Below are 18,240 nucleotides of genomic sequence, written 5' to 3'. Positions count from 1 at the left end.
AGGTGAGAGTGGTGGTGCATGCCTGTAATTCCAGCTACTCGGGGGGCTGAGCCAAGAGAATTGCTTGAACCCGAGAGGTGAAGGTTGTGGTGAGCTGAGATGGTGCCATTGCACTCCAGCCTAGGCAACAAGAGCAAAACTCTATCTCAAAACAATTAATTAATTAATTAATTAAAAGAAATACGTGATGCATGCAGGTCTCAGGCAGGAGAGGAGAGTAACACCATGTAGGTGATGAATGCACCTAAATGCACATCACAATTTCTCCTTAAGCACACCCCAAGCAGTACGAGAGTCACATCACCTAGGTTCTTGGTCCAGCAGTATTTCACAATACCCCTGAGGGGATGGCTTAGGCAAACAAGTCACATTACCTAGGTGAGAAGCCTAGAGACATGTCACAATGTCTCTTGTGGGTAGGGCTCATAGACAAGAGGAGAGACATAGCCTAGGTGCTGGGCTCAGCTTTATGTTCCAATCACCCCAGTTGGAAGAAGCCAAGAATGAAGAGGAGTCATATCACATAGGAACTATGTCACGTGGCATATCACAACTCCCACTGTGGACAAACCCCAGAAGAAAAGAGTCACATCATCTTGGTGGGAGGCCCAAACATATATCACAGTGACTCCTGTGTGCAGGGACCAGGCAAAATAATTATATCACTGTTTTGCTTGCCCCAGCAATAAGTCACTCTCTATTCTGTGGGCATGGCCCAGGCAGAAGAGGAATGTCACATCACATAGGTATAAAGGGCATTTACCTGAGCTTGGTCTATAGCAGAGATTGTAATGGGTCAAGAAATATGTCACAATGCTCCCTGTAGTCAGGATTCAGGCAGAGGACTCACATCATCTTAGTGCTAGGCCCAGCAGTATGTCTTAATGCCTTCTAAGGGCAGAGCCAAAACAAAAGAAGTTACATCACCTTAGTGTTAGGGACAGTCATGTCATAATCTCTTTTCTAAGCAGAACCTTAAAAAAAGAAAAGTGTCACATCAGCTAGGTGCTGGACCCAATAGTATGTCCCAATACCCCCTGTGATTAGGGCACAGGCAGGAAAAGTAAATCACATTTCCAGGGTGATTGGTGAAGACATACAGTACAATCCCCTCTGTAGACAGGTCCAGGATGAAGCGTTACATCACCTGGGTGTTGGACTCAGCAATGTTACAATGGCCTATGTGTTTAGGGCAAAAGCAAAAGATTCACATAACACAGACCCAGCAATATGTCACAATACACCTGTGGGTAGCACCAAGGCAGAAGAGGAGACTCAAATCACCTGGGTGCAACACTCTGCGATATGTCACAATGACCCTTGTAGGCTGTATCAAGGCAGAATAGAATCACATTACCAAGGGTCTAGGTCCACTGATACAGCACTGTGAACTGGGCCCAGGAAAAAGAGACAAATAACTCAGATGCTGGGCGAAGGCGTATGTCACAAGACATTTGTAGAAAGGTCTTGTGATGACATTAACAATTACACACATGTCCTGAGTCAAGGGATGAGAATCAACACCTCCTGTATGCTGGGTCTAAGTACAGGGGTTACAATCTCAATGGTGGACTGGATTTGTGCATGACAGCCTCAATTTCCTTTGCAAATTATGTGCCTTAGGCTGGGCAAGGTGGCTCACACCTGTAATCCCACCACCTTGGGAGGCCGAGGTGAGCAGATCACTTGAGGTCAGGAGTTCCAGACCAGCCTGACCAACATGGTGAAACCCCATCTCTACTAAAAATACAAAAAATTAGCCTGCGTGGTGGTGGGCATCTGTAATCCCAGCTACTCGGGAGGCTGAGGCAGGAGAATCACCTAAACCCAGGAGGCAGAAGTTGCAGTGAGCCAAGATCACGCCACTGCACTCTAGCCTGGGTAAGAAGAGAGAAACTCCATTTCAAAATAAATAAATAAATTATTCTCCTTAGTGAGGTCACAGTCACAAAGGTGTGTTGAATTTTGGTTACAGAGTCACTAACCCAAGGCCAGGCGTGGTGGTCACACCTGTAATCCCAACACTTTGGGAGGCCGAGGTGGGCAGTTCACAAGGTCAGGAGTTCGAGACCAGTCTGGCCAACATGGTGAAACCCTGACTCTAATAAAAATACAAAAATTAGCCAGGCATTGTGGCATGCACCTCTAGTCCCAGCTACTCTAAAGGCTGAGGTGAAAGAATCGCTTGAACCTGGTAGGTGGAGGTTGCAGTGAGCCAAGATCGTGCCACTGCACTCCAGCCTGGGTGACAGAGCAAGACTCCGTCTCAAAGAAAAAAGTCACTAACCCAACTGTGGACAAAATGCACAAATGAGAGTCAATTTTCCAAATCAACTACCCCCAAAAGTGAGGTTCAGAACCTCAAAAGTAGGCTGTATTTAAGTGGATGACAATCTTTGCTATTGACTGGGTGTGAATATAAGTTTCACAATCTCACCTGTGTGCTTGGCCCTGTAAGGGCACTCTCTTGAGGACTGTATATGGTGTGCATGAGAGTTGCAATCTGCTCTGAGAACGCTGTGCTACTCTGGACCCATGATCTTATATGGTCAACATCTCTCCAACTGGATGGGTCCAGAGAGAAGCATCCTCACCCACCTCTAAGCTGGGTTTAGAAATGAGTTACCATCTCAAATGTGGCCACATGTTCACAAATGATAGTCAGTTTTGTTTTGTTTTGTTTTTTGAGATGGAGTCTCGCTGTTGCCCAGGCTGGAGTACAGTGGCACAATCTCGGCTCACTGCAGGCTCCACCCCCAGGTTCATGCCATTCTCCTGCCTCAGCCTCCTAAGTAGCTGGGACTACAGGTGCCCGCCACCTCGCCCAGCTAATTTTTTGTATTTTTAGTAGAGACGGGGTTTCACCACATTAGCCAGGATGGTCTCGATCTCCTGACCTCGTGATCCGCCCACCTCGGCCTCCCAAAGTGCTGGGATTACAGGCGTGAGCCACTGCGCCCGGCCGATAGTCACAGTTTTAACTGTGGCCTGCATCTGTGCATGAGAATTATGATCTCATCAGTGGGCTTTTCCATGTGTGAGGATGACAATTCTAAAAATTGGCAAGGTGTGTTTACATGAAACATGATCTGTTTGCTGGGTCCTATGATGACATGTTCTGTACCATCCGAGTGCTTTATACAATATACAAGAGAGTGGTAATTCTCTATAACCTTCATACAGAGAGGAGACCCGGGATTTTACTCCTTTTTGTAAGCCTAGCTGTGAGAGACAGTATCTCTTCTATTGACTGGTAAGAGGTATTAGTTATCATCAACCTGTGAGCTGGGCCGAGATGTATGTTTCCAATGAACTTCCTGACAGAATCACTGAGGAGAGCAACGTCACCTGGATGCTTGGCCACTGATATGTAATTTTTTTTCCCTGAGGACTGTGACAAGGCAGGAGAGTCACATCATCTGGGTTCTCAACCAGTGACGTGTTACAATTTTCTCCTGGAAGTTATGCACATTCAGGAGAGACACATCACTTGGTGGCTGGGGCCTGACGTATGTCACAATCTTTCCTGTGGGCAGGGTGCAGATAGAAAAGGCATCACATCTTTTATATAATGGATACAGATATATGTCACAAGAAACCCTGTGGACAGGACAAGGCCAAAGTCTCCCATTCTTCTAAGTGTTTGGCCATGTGAAATGTCCCAATACCCAAAATATGTGGTTGCTAGACAGAAGAGTTGCATCACCTAAGTTCTGGTGATATGCCACAATCTTTCCCTTTGACAGGGTTCAGGGAGGAGAGGAGTCATATCACTTAGGTGATTAACAAAATAAATGTCCTAATAACCCCATGCTCATGATCCATGTGAGAGAGCTGAATCACCCATGTGTTAACCCCAGCAACATATCAAAATATACAATTTATGCAGTGTCCAGGCAGGAGAAGACAGTATCTTCACCTAGGTGTTAGGCCCAGTGATACATCACAATACCTTCTGTGACAGAGTCCAAGCAATGGAGAAGAGTCTTACTACCTAGGTGCTGAGTCAAAAAATGTGTCACAAAAATCAACGAGCAGAAGGCCTAGGCAGGAGAGTCAGTCAAATTACCTAAATTAGGGGCTCAGAAATATGTTGCAATGACCTCTGTGCACAGGACTCAGGAAAAACAGGAGAGTCACATAACCTAGGGGCTGAGTAAAGCTATATGACACAGTTGCCCAAATTGATAGACCCAGGCAAACAAAGTGAGTCTTATCACTTAAGTGCTGGGCCAAGTGATGTGTCACAATCCTCATTATGGACAGTTCCCTAAAAGAAGAGTCACATCATCTAGGTGATGGGCCTAGAGATGTCACAATAAGCAGTGTGGGCTGGGATCATGCAGAAGAATCGAATCACTTGTGTGTTGAGCCTAGCAATAAGTCACTCTCTTTTCTATGGGCATGGACCAGGCAGGAGAGGAAAGTCATAACATCTAGATGCTGGGCCCAGAGATAGGTCACGATCTCTACTATTGGCAAAGCCCAGGTGAAAAAGGAGTCACCAGGCACAGTGGCTCACACCTGTAATCCCAGTACTCTGGGGGGGCCGAAGTGGGCAGATCACCTGAGGTCAGGAATTCGAGACCAGCCTGACCAACATGGAGAAACCCTGTCTCTACTAAAAATACAAAAAAATTAGCCGGGCGTGGTGGTGCATGCCTGTAATCTCAGCTACTTGGGAGGCTGAGGCAGGAGAATCGCTTGAACCTGGGAGGCGGAGGTTGCAGTTAGCTGAGATTGCGCCATTGCATTCCAGCCTGGGAAACAAGAGTGAAACTCCATCAAAAACAAAATAAAAAACCCACAAAGGAAAGTCACATCAAATAGTTGATTGGCCAAGAGATCTATCACAATTCCCCCAGTAGGCAGGGTTTAGACAAGAGACAAATTACATTGGTTCTTGTCACTGCAATACATCACAATATCTTTTAAGGGCAGGACCAGGCAAAATAACTTTGCTGATGGGCCTAGTGATATGTCAGTTTTTTGGGGGGTAGAATCTACGAAGAAGAGACAAGTCACATCAGCTCGGTGCTGAAACCAGCAATATGTATCATTATCCCCTAGTGAACAAGGACCAGGCAGATGAAAAGATTCACATCACCTGGGTGATTGGCACAAAGACATGTCACAATATCCCTGGAAGGCAGTGGCCTGGCAGGAGAGTTACATCACCTGGGTATTGAAACCAGCTATACTTCACAATAGCCTAAGTAGACAGGGCACAGGTGGCAGAGTTCCATCACCTGGGTGCTGAGCCCAAGGATATGTCACAATGTTCCTGTGGGCAAGGCTCAGGCAGGAGAGAAACATTTTCTAATTGCTGGATCCAGTGATGTCACAATCTTCTCTGTGGGAAGAATGCAGGCAGAAGAGGAGAGTCACATCTTTCTAGGTAATAAAACCAGAAGACAGGCCACAAAGTGTCCTGTGGGCAGGGCCCAGGCAGGAGCCTCTCATCCCCTAGGTGTCAGGCCAAGAGATTTGTCACAATACTTATAATATGCCATGCCCTGGCAATAAAGGTGAGTTACATCACCTAAGTGCTAAGTCCAGGGATATGTCACAATTTCTCTTTCATCAAGGCCCAGGCATAAGTGGAGAGTCATACCACCTGGGTGATGAATGAAAAGATACATCATCATACCCCTGTAGGCAAGACCATCCAGGAGAGTTACATCACCTAGGCGTTGGGCCCAACGATGTGTCAAAATACATAATGTATGCAGGGTTTAGGCAGGAGAAAAGAATAACGTCACCTAGGATCCTGGCCAAGCAATATATCAAACTCTCTTTTTGGGTATACTTCAGGCAGTAGAGGAGAGTCACATCACCTGGGTTCCCAGTCCAGCAATATGTCACAATGCCTCTTGTGAAAATAACTGAAGGATAAGAGGAGAGTAACATAACCTAGGGGCTAGGCCAAGCTATGTGTCACAATCACACCTGTGAGCAGGGCCTAGGCATGAGAGGAGAGTCACATCAAATAAGTACTGGGCCATGCGATATATCACAATCCCCATATGGCAGGTCCCAGGAAGATATCACGTAGGTGCTGGGCCCAGAAACTTGTGACTCTGTCTCTTATAGGCAAACACAGGGTAGGAGAGGGGAGGGGATAACATCAAACATCTGATGAGCCAAGTGGTATGTCACAATGCCCCCTGTGGGCAGGGTCCAGGCTGAAGACACACATCACCTTGGCATTGGGCCCATGAATGTGACAGTGCCTTCTGAGGGCAGGCCCAAGGCAAAAGAGTAACATCATTATGCTGCTGGGCCCAGCAGTTTGTTACAATCTCTGCAGCAGTTGGAACTTAAAAGAAGAGTCACACCAGCTAGGTATGGGGCCTAGCAATATGTCACAAGATGTTTTGTGAGAAGGAACTAGGCAGTAAAAGGGAGTCACATCACCTGGGTGATGAGCACAGAGATATGTGACAATGGCTCCTGCAGGCAGAGCCCAAACAAGAGAGTTACACTACCTGAGTTTTAGACCCAGCAGTATGTCACACTGTCACAACGACCCGTGGGGGCAAAGCAGAGGCAGGAGAGTAACATAACCTAGGGGGGAGGGCAGTAATATTTCACAATGTTCACTGTGGACGGCACCAAAGCAGGAGAGAAAACTCCCATCCCCTGGGGGCAAGGCACAGTGATATGTCCAAATGCCCCATGTGGAAAGCACAGAGGCAAGACAATGGAGTCACATCACCTAGTTTCTGATCCAGCGATATGTCACGATTCAACTGTGGGCTAAATCCAGACAGGAGAGTAAACTCACTCAGGTTCTACACAGAGGCATGTGTCACAGTCACACGTGCAGGAAGGTCCAAGATGAGATTAATAATCCTGTACATATCCTGCTTCTGTGTGCAGCACCAAGTCATGAGAGGAGACTCACATTACTTGGGTGCAAGGCTCTGAGATGTGTTACAATGTCTTTTTCAAGTAGCACCAAGGCAGAACAGAGTTACATCACCTAGGTGCTGGGTCCAGCAGTGTCGCACAATCCTATTTGTAGGCTGGGTCAATTCTGAAGAATCACATTACTAAGGTGCTGGGCAGAAGTGTATGCCAAAATCACACCTGCAGGAAAGACCAGGGATGACATTAACAATCCTGTATATACCCCAATTCGTGGTATGAAAGTCAACACTTCCTGTATGTTGGATCTAAGTACACAAGTCACAATTTTTAAAATGAATTGAATCACTGAATGAGAGACTCAATCCCTCTTACTGGCTGTGTCACCTTAGTGGAATCACAGACTAACAGGTGTGTTCAATCTTGGTCTGAAAGTCACCAACTTACCTTTGGACTGAATTCACTTATGAGAGCAAATTTTCCAACTTGCGACTATCTCTGCATATGAGATTCAGAACCTCCAGTGGACTGTGTTCATGTGAAAAGATGAAAATCTTTACTGTTGGCTGGGTGTTCATGAGTGTGAAAACCTCAACTGTACGCTGAGCCTAGTTAGAACGCTCTCTGTACCACCTGAGGAATTTATAAGGTACGCATGAGAGTCGCAATCTTTTGTGACTGGGAGACATCTGTGCTGCTATGGACCCATGATCGTACCTGTGGCTCTATGCCCAGATATGAGAGTTAACACCTCCGTAATGGCTGGGTCCAGATATGAGAGTTGTCACCTACCTATAAGCTAGGCTTATTAATAAGTCACTACCTCAGCTGTTGCCTGATGTTCACTTACAACAGTCACAATTTCAACTCTGCACTGCATCCACCTGTAAGATTTAAGACCTCACCAGTAGGCTCTGTCCATGGATGAAGGTGACAATCTTAACAACTGGCAAATTGTGCATACATAAAAACAATCTCATCTGTTTTGTGGACCCTGTTAGGACACTCTCTGTACCACCCGAGGGCTTTATACAATATGTGAGAGTGTAATTCTCTCTGACCTTCCTACAAAGGGGAGGGCCAGAATCTTACCCATTTTCCCAAGCCCACATATGAGAGATAGTATGTGTCTCATTGGCTGATTTTAGATATGAGAGTAAACATCACACCTATGATCTGAACAAAGATATATGTCACAATCTCTCCTGTGGATAGGGAGTGAGCAGGAGAGTTACATCACCTGGGTAACAGGCCAGGGATATGTCACAATCTTCTCTGAGAGCAGACACCAGGCAGAAGAGTTAAAACCTGGGTGCTCAGTCAGGGATATGTTAAATTTCCTCCTGAAATCAGGGCACAGACAGTAGAGTCACATCACATGGGTGCTGAGACCAGTGATATGTCACAATGCTCCCTGTAAGCAAAGCTCAGGCAGAAGAAACACGTCACCTGATTTCTGGGCCAGAAGGTATGTCACAATCTCTCATATGAGGGAAGCCTCATATAAAAGGAGAGTCACATCAAATAGTTGATGCTCTTAAAGATATGTCACAATGCTCTGTTGTCAGGGTCCATACAGGAGACTCATGTTACCTTGTTGTTGGGCCCAGTAATATGTCACAATGCCTTTTGAGGTCCAGGCCAAGGCAAAACAGTAATGTCACATTGGTGTAGAGCTCCATAATATGTCTCAATCTCCCTTGCCAGCAGAACTTATGATGGAAGAAGAATCACACTTGTTTGGTACAGAGTCAAGTGATATGTCACAACTCCCCCTGTGAGCAGGGACCAGGCAGGAGAAGAGAGTCACATCACTTTGATGATGAATGGAAATATATGTCACAATGCTCCTTGTTGGCAGTAGAGTTATACCAGAGAGTCGGACCCAGCAATATGTCATAATTGCTTATGTGGTCAGGGGACAGTCAGGAGAGTCACATAACCTGGGTGTGGGGCCCAGAGATATGTGACAATGCATTCTGTGGACAGTGCCAAGGCAAAGGAGGAGACTCACATCACCTAAGTGCAAGGCCCAGCAATATGTCACAATGTCCCCTGTGAGCAGCACCAATACAGAAAAATAGAGTCACATCCTTTCAGTTCAGAGTTCAGCAATATGTCACTATTCCATCTGTGGGCTGGTCTTAGGCAAGACAGTCAGATCACTCAGGTGCTGAAAACATTACAATTAAACCTGCAGGAAGGTGCAGGGATGAAATTAACAATCCCACACATTCTGGTTTTAGGAATAGGAAGTTAACCCTTCCTATATGTTGTGTCTAAGAACAGGAGTTACAATTTCAACGATGAACTAAATTTGTACCTGACAGCCTATACTCCTCCTGTGGACTTTATCTAATTAGTGAAGTCACAGACTCATAGGTGTGCTGAATCTTGCTCTGAGTGTCATCAACTCACCTGCAAACTGGATCCACATATGAGTCAATTTTTCCACCTCTGACTACCTCTATGTGTGAGATTCAGAACTTCAAGAGTAGGCTATGTTTATGTGAGAAAATGATGATGTATGCTATTTGATGTGTGTTCATACAACAGTAAAAATCTCCAGGGCGGCTGCGGTGGCTCACGCCTGTAATCCCAGCACTTTGGGAGACTCAGGTGGTCAGATCAGGAGGTCAGGAGATCGAGACCATCCTGGTTAACGTGGTGAAACTCCGTCTCTACTAAAAATACAAAAGTTATCTGGGCATGGTGGTGTGTGCCTGTAATCCCAGCTACTCAGGAGGCTGAGGCAGGAGAATCACTTGAACCCAGGAGGTGGAGGTTGATATATATATCATATATATATATCATATATATATATCATATATATGATATATATATCATATATATCATATATATATCATATATATATCATATATATATCATATATATCATATATATATCATATATATCATATATATCATATATATATCATATATATATCATATATATCATATATATCATATATATCATATATATCATATATATCATATATATCATATATATCATATATAATCATAATCATATATACATCATATATATCATATATATCATATATATATCATATATATCATATATATATATATATCAAATTAGCTAGGCGTGGTGGCGGGCACCTGTAGTCCCAGCTACTGGAGAGGCTGAGGCAGAAGAATGGCATGAGCCTGGGAGGCAGAGCTTGCAGTGAGCTGAGATCGTGCCACTGCACTCCAGCCTGGGTGACAGAGAGATATTCCGTCCAAAAAAAAAAAAAAATATATATATATATATATATATATCTGGGTCTTATTAGTACACTCTTTTTTTGAGATGGAGTCTCAAACTGTCACCTGGGCTGGGGTGCAGTGGCACAATCTCAACTCAATGCAACCCGGCTAGTACACTCTCTGTACTACTCAAAGGCTTTATCCAGTATAAATAAGAGTCACAATTTACCCTAAAATCATGTTTATAAGCACCCATGACCATACTTCTGGCCATAAGTCCAGGTATTGGGGTAAACATCTCTCCAGTTGGTTGAGTTTGGATAGTAGAGTCCTCATCTGCTATGTTCTGAGTTTAGAAATGTGTCACCATCTCAACTGTGGCTGGAGGCTCATATATGACAGTCACAATTCCAACTCTGGACAGTGTTTGCATTTGAGATTCAAGACCTCAGCAATGGGCTGTTTCCATGTGTGAAGGTGATAATCCTAATGGTTGGTGAGGTGTGCATATTAGAAACAAGCTCACTTTTGTGCTGTGCCCTGGGATAACACTCTTTGTAACACTCAAGGGCATTATATGATATGTGGGAGTGTGGCAATTCTTTATGACCTTCATAAAAAGAGAAGACCAAGGAAGTGACTCATCTAAGGCAAGCTATGAGAGACACTATTTCTTCTAATAGCTGACTTGAGTTATGAGAGTAATCATCGCACTTATAAGCTGACTATAGTATATGTCACCATTTAACCTGTAGGTAGGGAGTTAGCAGGAAAGTCACATCACCTGGGATTTCAGCCAAGGATATCTTCCCTGAGGGAAGGAACCAAGCAGGAGTGTCACATCACCTAGGTGCTCAGCCAGGGATATGTTACAATTCTCTCGTCACAATGCTCCCTGGGGGCAAGACAGAGGCAGAAGAGCCAAATCACCTAGTGTCTGGTTCCAGGGATATGTCACAATCTTTCCTGTGCAGGGCAGGGTGCAGACAAGAAATGTCACATCTTTTACGTCATGGATGCAGATATACGTCACCAGGTCCCTGTGGGCAGAGCCCAGGCAGGAGCATGCAATCCCATAGGTGGTAGGTCTAGTAATATTTTACAGTGCTCAAAAATCTGTGAGGTGCAGAAAAAAACGGGTAAATCACATCACCTAGGTGCTGGGCCTAGTGATATGCCACAATCCTCCCTTCCGGCAGGGCCCAGGCAGAAAAAGAGAATTACATCACTTAGGTGATGAATGAAAAGATATAACACCTCTGTGGGCAGGGCCCATACAGGAGATTTACATCACCAAGGTATTAGAACCAGCCACATGTCAATACACAATGTACAAGAGAAACCAGGCAGGAGAGGAGAGTCACATCATCTAGGTTCTGGACCCAGAAATATATTACAATCCCTTCTTGGGAAAAGCCCAGGAAGTAGAGAAAAGTCACATCACCTGGACATTACTCACAGTGATATGTCAATGCCCTCTGTGAAACGCACAAAGGCCAAAGAATAGATTCACATCACCTAAATGCTGGGTCCAGCAATATAGCACAATCCCATCTGTACACTGGGCCCAGGCAGGAGAGTCAAATCACTCAGTTGCTGGGCAGAATTATATGTCACAATCACATCTGGATGAAGGTGGAGGTATGAGATTAAGAATTTCACACATTTTTTAGTTCTAGGTATGAGACATAACACCCTCTGTATGTTGGGTATAAGTACATGAATGAGTCTCAATGACGGTCTAGATTTGTGTATGAAAACCTCAATCCCTCCTGCAAATTGTGTCATTTATTGAAGTCAACAACTCACAGGTGTGCTGAATCTGGGTCTCAGAGACACTAACCTCTCTATGGACTGAATTAACATATGACATTCAATTTTCCAACTTTTGACTGCAGCTGGTTATGAGATTCAGAACCTCAACATTGAGCTGTGTTTATGTGGAAGGATGACAGTCTTTACTGTTGGCAGGCTATGCATATGAGTGTCACAACCTGCCCTGTGTGCTGAGTTCTGTGAGGACATTCTCTGTACCTCCTGACAACTTTACACGGTATGTGAGAGAGTGTTAATTCTTTATGGCCTTCATACAAACAGGAGGCCCAGGATATTACTCATTTTCCTGACCCTGGCTATGACAAAAACTACATCTGCTACTGGTTGTTTAGAGGTATGAGAGTCATTATTGCACCTGTAAGTTTGGATAAGATATGCATCACAATCCCACCAGTAAACAGGTATTGACGAGTAGACTCACATCACCGCATTTTGGGGCAGTGATATGTCACAATCTTCTCTGAGGGCAGGGATAAGGCAGAAGTGCCACACCCACACATGGGTGCTTGATTAGGGTTATGTTAAAATCTCCTCCTGAAAGCAGAATACAGTCAGCAGAGTCACATCACCCAGATGCTAGGCCCAGTGATATGTTACAATGATCTGTGGGCAAGGACCAGGCAGGAAAAACAGATCACCTGATTGCTGAGACCAGTGATTCGTCACAATCTTCCCAGTGGTGAGGGTGCAGGCAGAAAAGGGGGGTTAAATCTCCTAGATAATGAATGCAAAGATATGTCACAAGGCCACTTATGTGCTGGGCTCAGGCTGAAGCCTCCCATTTCATGGGTGTTGAACTCAATGATACGTCACTATACCCAAAATATGCCAGAAACAAGAAAAATAAAAGGGTCACATCACCTAGGTGATGGAAAGGAGATATGTCATAATACTTCTGTGGGCAGTTCCCATGTCATAAAGTTGTATCACCTAAGTGCTGAATCCAGGCATATGTCACAACACACAATGCATGCAGGGCTTAGGCAGAAGAGGAGAGTCATAACACATAGGTGGTAAGTCCAGCAACACATCACAATCCCTGCTTGGGCAAAGCCCAATCCATAGAGAACTATGAGTCACATCACCTATGTACTGGGCTCAACAATATGTCACACTACCCTTTATGGGAAGGGCCCATGCAAGAGAGTCACATCATCTAAATTATAGGCCCAAAAATATGTCAAAATGCTATGAGTACGGCTCAGGAAAATGAAAGAATCACATGACCTAGGGTTTAGGCCCAACTATATGTAACAAACACCCCAGTTCACTGAGCGCATGCATGAGCAAAGAATCACATCACCTAGATGCTGGGCCCAGTGATGTGTAATAATACTCTTTTTGCAGTCTCCAGGCAGAAGAGGAGTGTCACATCACCTAGGTGATTAAAAGAAAGATATTTCATAATACTTCTGTGGGCGGGGCCCTTGGCATTACCTAGGTGTTAGACCCAGTGATATGTCTCAACACACAATGTGTGCAGGTCCCAGGCTGGAGAGGAGAGTCACCTCATCTAGGTTCTTGACCCAGTGATATGCTACAATCCCTTTTTGGGCAGAGACCAAAGAGTAGAGTCACATTACCTAGATTTTGGGCCCAGCAATATGTCGCAATATCCCAAGAAGAGGGTCCAAACAAAAGAGACACATCGGCCGGGCATGGTGGCTCATGCCTGTAATCCCAGCACTTTGGGAGGTCAAGGCAGGTGGATCACTTGAGGTCAGGAATTTGAGACCAGCCTGGCCAACATGGTGAAACTTCATCTCTACTAAAAATACAAAAAGTAGCCGACTGTGGTGGTGCATGCCTATAATCCCAGCTACTCATGAGGCTGAGGCAGGTGAATCACTTGAACCCAGGAGGTGGAGGTTGCAGTGAGCCAAGATTGTGCCACTGCACTCCAGCGTGGGTGACAGAGCCAGACTCCATCTCGAAAAAAGAGAGTCACATCACCTAATTAAGTGTCTCAGAGTTAAGACACAGTGCCCCTCATGGGTAGGACTCAGGAAGAAGTGTGAAGTCACATATAACCTTTGAGCTAGGTCCAGCAATGTGTCAAAATCACTCCAGTAGGCAGGGCCCAGGCCTAAGAAAAGAGTCATATCACATAGGTGCTTGGCCAAGCAATATGTCACAATACCCACTGTGGACAGGTCCCAGGGAGAAGAGAGTCACAGAGTCTCAGCGATGGACCCAGATATATGTTACAGTGACTTCTGGGAGTCAGCAGAAGAATCAAATCACCTGTATGCTAAACTCAGCAATAAGTCACTCTCTCTTCTGTCGGCAAGGCCCGGCCGAAGAGGAGAGTCACATCACCTTGGTGCTGGGCCCAAATATATGTCACAATCTCTTTTTGGGCAACGTTCAGGTAAGAGAGAAGAGTCATATAAAATAGTTAATGGGGGCCAAGCACAATGGCTCACACCTATAATCCCATCACTTTAAGAGGTTGAGGCAGGTGGATTGGCTAAGGTCAGGAGTTTGAGACCAGCCTGGCCAACATGGTGAAACGCTGTCTCTACTAAAAATAGAAAAATTAGATGGGCCTGGTGGTGTGCACCTGTAATCCCAGCTACTAGAGAGGCTGAGGCAGGAGAATCGCTTGAACCTGCGAGGTGAAGGTTGTAGTGAGCCGAGATTGTACCACTGCACTCCAGCCTGGGCAAAAGAACGAGACTCTTTCTCAAAAAAAAAAAAAAAGCTTAAATATCTGTCCTTTTCAGACAATAAACATGTCATTTAAATATTTCCATGAGAGATAATTTAATAAACCATATGTGAACATTTCTAGAAAGTGTCAAGTTCCATGTCATAAAATTTTGCATTAAACTTGGACATCTAGACAACAGAATACAGAACAGAGATATCCACCATTACAAATTCTAGACCCTGAAAAAAAGAGGAGCTGATGGTTTGACAAATATATACAATGCACCAATTAATCTATCATATTTGCTTGTGGAAATGTATTCACTTTGTATAGCCATAATGGAAAAAAGATTTTTCCTATTTCTCTTCTCTGGTAGCATTCCCAAAGCAAACCCCTGGGGTTCTATTTAAAATTACACAACCAGAAAAAAACATAAATTTAACAAATAAAACATATGACTAGATTTTTCTGAAATATACCTTTCATAGTCTTTGACTTTTTAAACATCTTTTAAGCTCTTCTGATGAAATGTAATTTACAGTTATTAAAAAACTGAAATTGGGCCGGGAATGGTGGCTCACACTTGTAATCCCAGCACTTTGGGAGGCTGAGGTGGGCAGATCATAAGGTCAGGAGTTCCAGACCAGCCTGGCCAACACAGTGAAACCCCGTCTCTACTAAAAATAGAAAAATTAGCCCGGCATGGTGGTGGGCGCCTGTAATCCCAGCTACTCGGGAGGCTGAGGCAGGAAAATAGCTTGAACCCGGGAGGCGGAGGTTGTGGTGAGCCAAGATTATGCCACTGCACTCCAGCCTGGGTGACACAGCTAGACTCCGTCTCAAAAAAAAAAAAAAAAAAACTGAAATTGAAATAAGTGAAAAAATCTTTCCAAGGTGACAAACTCAGGAAGTGGCAGTGCTGACTGCGACACAAACATGTCTGACTCCACTGTCAAGTCAGACCATAATATCACTCAAAATATTCTGTCATCCCCATCCTGCCCATTAAATTACTCAGTGACCACCTTCCCAGGAGACACTGTACTGTACCCCACTGTGAGTCTCAGGTACATTTTGCTTGCAGGTTCTTGCCTTACTGGGATGGGATCTTCTTGTCCTTTGGAAAAAATTTTATTTCAAGAATCCAGAGAACAAAAATCATTTCTGCCTTTTCTTATCAGTGTGAACATCTGATTTTCTCATTACCAATGTGTCTACTAAAAATAAAAATCAGGTTCAGAGGCCGGGCATGGTGGCTCACACCTGTAATCCCTGCACTTTGGGAGCCCCAAGAGGATGGACCACCTGAGGTCATGAGTTAGAGACCAGCCTGGCAAACATAATGAAACCCCGTATGTACTAAAAATACAAAAAATTAGGCCTGGCGCCATGGCTTACCCCTGTAATCCCGAATTTTTGGGAGGGCGAGGCAGGTGGATAATCTGAGGTCAGGAGTTCGAGAACAGCCTGGGCAACATGGCGAAACCATGTTGATACATAATAGGTGTCATACACACATAAAATCAAAACGCTATCAGGGAATTATTGGAAAAGCTAACAAATTTTTTTTTAACTTTTAAGTTCAAGGGTACATTGCAAATTTTTTACATAAGTAAATGTGTGTCATGGGGGTTTGTTGTGCAGATTATTTCATCGCCCAAGTATTAAGCCTACTACCCATTAAGTTATTTTTCCGGATCCTCTCCCTCCTCCAATAGGCTCTAGTACGTGTTGTTCCCTCTACAGATCTATGTGTTCCCATTATTTAACTACCACTTACAATGAGAACATGTGGTATTTAGTTTTCTATTCCTGTGTTAGTTTGCTAAGAATAATGGCTCACAGTTCCATCCACATTCCTGCAATGGACATAATCTCATTTTTTTTTTTTTATGGATGCACAGTGTTCCATGTTTTATATGTACATTTTCTTTATCCAGTCTATCACTGATAGGCATTTAGGTTGATTCCATGTCTGCTATTGTGAATTGTGCTGCAATGCACACACACATGCATGTGTCTTTATAATAGAATAATTCATATTGCTTTGGGTAAATACCCAATAATGGATTGCTGGGTCAAATGGTATTCCTGTCTTTAGGTCTTCAGGGAGTTCCCACCATGTCTTCCATAACGGTTGAACTAATTTACACTCCCACCAACAGTGTATAAGCACTCCTTTGTGAAAAAATAATTTTAATTATCTAAGAGGTTAGCTTTTTAGACAAATAGCATACAAGGAAATTTTCCTCAGGCCTAGGCCATCCAGCTGCTCTACTGAGAGGCTACACTCTTACTCCTCAGCCTGTCCTCTAAGAGACGACTCAGGGGATGATATTCATTAGACACTCCAAGATACACGGCCACTGTGGGTATGTTGGGTTATCCCAGACAGTTCTGAAACTCATTACCAAGAATAGACTAAAGGGCTGCTGTAAAGGGCCCTGTAATTTCTCCAAAGCAAAACTTCAACCCAAAGACGTACTAGTAGGGTGTGTGTGCCTAGGGAAGATAAAAGAAGGAGAGGCGCAGACTTTTTTTTTTTTTACAGTGGAGTTCCAGAGGATTATTTTCTACTTTTTTTCTCACGTAAAATGTTTACAGACTTGGGAGGCTGAGGCGGATGAATCATCTGAGGTCAGGAGTTCGAGACCAGCCTGGCCAACAAGACAAAACCCGCTCTCTACTAAAAATATAAAAATTAGCAGGGCACGGTGGTGGGAGCCTATAATCCCAGCTACTTGGGAGGCTGAGGCAGGAGAATCACTTGAACCTGGGAGGCAGAGGCTGCAGTGAGCTGAGATCATGCCATTGCACTCCAGCATGGGCAACAAGAATGAAACTCTGTCTCCAAAAAAAAAGTGTTTACAAACAGAAAACAAATCTTTAAAAACCTGCCAACGACTGCAGTGTAAAAACATGATTAACAATTAAAACACTGTGTCTGAAATGCACAATAAAGGACAAATAGTTGATAGTGTTGTAAATTGGAGACAGGCAGTTGTTTGTCCTCATTTCCTGCATTTGAGAATGTAGGAAAGAAAGTGGAAATTTATAATTTTACTGCAAGCCTTAGTTAAGCTAGGGGAAGAGGGTAGTGGATTAGAAGTCCTGCTTGCCATACATTAGGAAGTCACAGAGGAAAACCAGTCCTCCTGTGGAGTGTTAAAGTAATTAAAAAGCAAGAAATTAGACTGACGTGGCTCTAGTGCCCTGTGTTCATAGGTAAAAAATGTAAAACCTAACTGGAGTTTATATCTTATAAATTACTATTTTAGGCAGAAACAAAATTCAGGCTTAACCAATCATAAATTTGCAATTAACCTCTGATTACATAACCAGGAAATTTCCATCTGAATCGTACAAATAAGGTGACTACATAACTGTAACCAATTCTTGAATTTGGTTTGCCTTCTCACATGCTCTTTATAAAACCCTTTCCTTTATGTCTCTCAGGTGGGCCACATACTGTGGCTGAGGTGCTTTCTTTCTATTTCACCAATCACTACTCAAATAACCTCTTTAACGTTTTAACATTGACTCCCTTTAATTTTTAACAGAAGAGGCTTGGCGCAGTGCCTCATGCTCCTAATATTAGCACTTTGGGAGGCCAAGGCTGGCGGATCACTTGAGGCCAGGAGTTCCAGACCACCTTCCGCCATGGCGAAACCA

General features: G+C 44.1%; 1 protein-coding gene across 6 annotated transcripts in view; it reads right to left on the bottom strand.

Moving 5' to 3' along the window:
• The window catches only part of LOC100455373 (zinc finger protein 254-like), a 143,089-nt gene that overhangs the window by 124,181 nt on the left and 668 nt on the right, over window positions 1–18,240 (bottom strand). The window contains exon 2 of one of the 6 annotated variants that reach the window (XM_063720038.1): window positions 6,986–7,092. The exons of the other annotated variants lie outside the window; for them this stretch is intronic. The gene's annotated coding sequence lies outside the window, so the exon portion shown is untranslated. The remainder of the gene's footprint in view (window positions 1–6,985; window positions 7,093–18,240) is intronic. 6 annotated transcript variants of the gene reach the window in all.

Source organism: Pongo abelii, chromosome 20, assembly GCF_028885655.2.
Source record: "Pongo abelii isolate AG06213 chromosome 20, NHGRI_mPonAbe1-v2.0_pri, whole genome shotgun sequence".
In the NCBI taxonomy this organism is placed as follows: Eukaryota; Metazoa; Chordata; class Mammalia; order Primates; family Hominidae; genus Pongo; species Pongo abelii.
This window is presented reverse-complemented; position numbering and strand designations above follow the sequence as displayed.